The 4246-nt window shown below is 34.9% G+C and overlaps 1 long non-coding RNA gene across 1 annotated transcript; it reads left to right on the top strand.

Annotated features, from left to right (window-relative positions):
• The first annotated feature begins 203 nt into the window (after nt 1-203).
• LOC148116714 (uncharacterized) lies at nt 204-3458 on the top strand. The gene is made up of 2 exons (XR_015731249.1): nt 204-2181; nt 2753-3458. It is a non-coding gene; the product is annotated as an uncharacterized LOC148116714 (long non-coding RNA).
• Nucleotides 3459-4246: the final 788 nt, after the last annotated feature.

Here is a 4246-nt window from a genome sequence, read left to right as displayed (position 1 = left end):
TAGTGAAAGGCCTGGTTTTACTATAGCTGCCTTTAGGTCTCCTAAAGCCCTAACAAGGCAATAACTTGTATATTAGATAAATATTAGAGGTGACAGAAGATCCTCCTTTTGTGAGATTAATGACTGGTTGGTTGATTGATTGATAGTTGATTCACTAAAGCCTGACTAGGTGGCTCAGTGGCTAAGACACGTAGCTTGTCGATCAGAAAGTTTGGCAGTTCGAATCCCTAGTACAGGTCTCCTGCGTGAGCAGGGGGTTGGACTAGATGACCTCCAAGGTCCCTTCCAACTCTGTTACTGTAACTAAAGGAAGGCTACAAGATCTGCTATAATGGAATTCATCTATCTTGCTGGATGTCAATCATTTGTGCTTTCAATGACCATGCTTGGTTTACCTGTCTGATTATCTTTTTTTTCCCCTTGGTCATTCATGGTATTCCCAGGGTGTTCCTTTACCACCAAAGTTCATCTTCCATTGGCATACTACTATGGAAGAAGTTGACTAAAACTTGAAAAGAGCTGTGTCTCAGTAATATGCAGAAGAATTCTGACGCTGATGGTATCTGTCTGTGTGTCTTAAAATGCTATTGTGCAATTTTGCATGTTTTGCACACATAGTGTTGGATCAAGGAGGGTTTGCCTGGTCTTACAAGTTAGTCTTCCTCTGGCTTGGGTGGTCCCTTGGATTAGTAGACAGCAGATCTCAGGCTGGAATTTCTTCCTTATATTAAATTCTCATCTAAGCCAAAATAGAAATCAAGGCTAAACAGAAACTTGCTTACTAAATGAGTGCTTTTTCCTTTTGACTTCCATTTCTGGAAATTTGGGGAAGGGAGACTTCTGGTTTCTTCTATGCTAATTGCCGTCCATTTTAATAGTTCAGAATTGCATCTGTTTAACATGAACTGTATGACATTTGCGCTTGCTGGTTATAAGTCCCAGTGGGGGAAAGATTAGTTGCTTCTTCCAAAAGAGAGGCTTTGTAAAGACCAACAAAAATTGCACACCAAATATTATCCCACCCTATGTAACATATTGTCAGAACTGGTGCATATATAATTTAGATAACGTATTGCACTATATCGCACTTGCATCTCATTTAGATTTGTCTTCTGAACCCAGGTCAAAATGAGATTATCTCTTTTATGCATAACACAGTCAGGTTAACTCAATTCATACATTACCATTTCTGCTACAAGTAAAAACTAATAGTTTGCCTGTCTCTCATGTCTATTGTTGCTCCATAAGCATATATATTAATTTCAGCATAAACTTAAGTAAATTAGAAAGAAGATACTGTACATACAACAAAGTTATCACCACAGAAATATACAGCCATGGTTTAGGATGTCTCTTAGCTATACTTGCCTTTTTTAAAAAAAGGGACTAATTCTTTAATCATATGTATTTAAGTGGGATTTTGATATTTTAAACAGAGTTGGGAATAGAAGTCCTTTTGGTGTGTATGGCATTTTTTGTGTCGGGAATGAAAGGTTTATCAGTTATCACTGAAGTGAGGGAAAAATTACTTTGGAGATGGGGACAGACAGACAGACAGATGAAGCAGGATGTACTCTCCCTCCCCGTTGAGCATGATGGGATTCCAGGAAGCAGAACACAAAAGAACCATTAGGCATATTTTTAAATAGGAGGCCCCTTCTGTGACTGTAAATATTAGCCAGAATATCCATTTCCATGACAAATTATCCTTTTGTATTCTCTTTCATATTAGTTTATGTCAAAGATAGATGTTGAATATCACAAGAGCATAAAAGTATATGCATGTAAGGGATAGAAGGAGGGGAATTAATGTTTCAATGATCATGTCAAGAGTCTTAATGTTATGCCTGCCTGCCTGCCTATCTATCTGGAATGTCCTTTTCTCCCTCTAGTGGCTTATTTAGTACATGAACTATTTTAAGGTTATGATGCACCCACAAATTTAAAAAAACTAACAACTTCAAGGTCAGGAAATGTAACAGTTTGGTAATTGCAGCAGCCCTCTGCAATAAATGCATAAATGTATACAGCCTTGTGGATGAAAATGTTCACAATCTGCTAATGCTTGCATGGCAAAAAAAAAGACTCGTGCAGCTGAAGACTGAGCAGATAACCTGGAAGATAATGGAAATCCTTAGGTCAAAATACAACAAACCTTTTTTGAGGTTTGGAAAATCCAAGGTAAGAATTATTTAAGAGTTGATGGCAACTGTAATTAGAAGAAATTCTATTTTAGTTAAATTACACAATAGAAACCTGGGGCTTTTCACATACAAGTTTAGTCTCTACCCATAATTCTAAATCTGTTAATGATTCTTTACATTTTTAAAGCAGATCCATCCAAGAAGTTAACCATTCTTAATATATCACTAACACTTATAAAGTGATAGTTTGTGGGATTGTGTTTTTTTCTTTTGTACTTTGGTTGGGCAGACTTTTAAAAATGAGTATATTCTTTTAACTATGGCTCTGGATAAATTAATTAGATGAATTAATCATGCAGACCAGAGTGGAAGACTGAAAGCATCTACTTTTAAAACAATTTTTAAAGTAGGAGAGTTACTACTGTTCCTCCATTTGAAAATACCAAGTAAGACAATATCCCAAGATCTGTAAAATCAAGCACCCAACCTGGATTCCCTCATTGCTCTACAGATGGTTCAAAAGAGAAATGGGAAAAATTATGGTTGCAGAATTATAAAATGACAATGTCAACAGCATATAAGGAAAATTTGTATAAGATGTTTTACAGGTGGCATTTACCCCCGGCGAGAATAGACAGAATGTACAAGAATAAATCGGAGAAATGTTGGAAGTGTCATCAGACTCCGGGTTCATAGTACCATATGTGGTGGACATGCGCAGAAGCTAAAAGATATTGGACTAAAATCCACAAATGGTTGGAAAAAACGACAAAGAAACACATTGACTTTAAAGCAGAGATATTTTTATTAGGGATTTTACCAGAAATATACAATAGAGAAATGAGATATTTAATTGTGAATGTTTTAACGGCAGCTAGAATTGTATTTGCTAAAAACTGGAAAGGAGAGAAGATACCCACGGATGACGACGTCATCAAGAAAATTTTGGAGTGTGCTGAAATGAGTAAATTGACATTTGAAATTAGGGAACAAGAAGATAAACAATATTATTTGATATGGGATTTATTTTATCAATGGTTAGACAAGAAAGAATGGAAATGAAATATGAAATGGATAAGATAATAAAACATATAAAGGGTTTTTTTTCCCCTTATGGAGGATAATTTACTGTTAAATAATTGATAAATGAGAATAATAATGTAATAAACTGTTAAATAAGAAAATGTTGGATAGAGGATCAAGCACAAAAGGTTTGTAACCGATCAATACACTTTATGTAATTGTAATGGATGATAATTGTTTTATGTTTTAAGTTTTGTTTAAAAATAAAAAAAAAATTCCAAAAAAAAAAAAGTGATCCAGACTAAATATGCATGTCAGCCACCTTGGGTATTGGCTTCCCTATTGTGGTGATATGAATCATATATTTATTCAAATTATAGCATTTAATTTTAAATATATGTAAATATATACAAACAGGCATATGTGGATTTTATAAAAATCTGTTGCCTCTTTTGGGCTGGTTTATTTCCTCTCTTTTTGTCAATACATAAGTGACACTGCATGGCTGGTAAAGACATGGAAAACGGCTTCTGTTCCCTTAAAATTTTACAGATGGAAACAGATAAGTTTCAGAGTTCTAAATGAGTCCATCATTCTTGGAATATGACCACCCTGCATTAAGCCAGAAATTATTAACTGCTGAGATAAAGAAAATAAGAAATGGAGAGAATATGAAAGAAACTCTGCTGTGATTTATAGCCCAGCAGACAGCACGTACATATTTCGAAGCCTTTTTTCTATATTTATTACTCTAGAAACATTCCAAATTATGTGGGCGTGCATCAATCTTTGTATGCATACCTCAGACTTTGAAATAAGCCTGTTGTCTTTTCAGTTTTCACATGAAGTTTTCAATCCGCAGCTTTTGCTATCTTTTTTTTTAACAATTTCCCCATTTCGGATTACACAGTTCTAATAAAAAGATTCTATTATCACTAAATTTGGTGGTGCATGAAAAGCTGGTGTACAATGTGTGCTTTGCAAACTGATTGTCACAGGGAACTTTCTTTAGCTGTTCTGAAGGGCAGCTGTTTTAAAGACCACCAATATGATATAAAGTCTCAAGGTTTTGTTGCTTT

The sequence above is a fragment of the Pantherophis guttatus genome, chromosome 1, assembly GCF_059756535.1.
Source record: "Pantherophis guttatus breed Tessera chromosome 1, ASM5975653v1, whole genome shotgun sequence".
Classification (NCBI taxonomy): domain Eukaryota; kingdom Metazoa; phylum Chordata; class Lepidosauria; order Squamata; family Colubridae; genus Pantherophis; species Pantherophis guttatus.
Note: the sequence above shows the minus strand (reverse complement) of the source record. Positions and strands in the feature narration are given on the sequence as shown.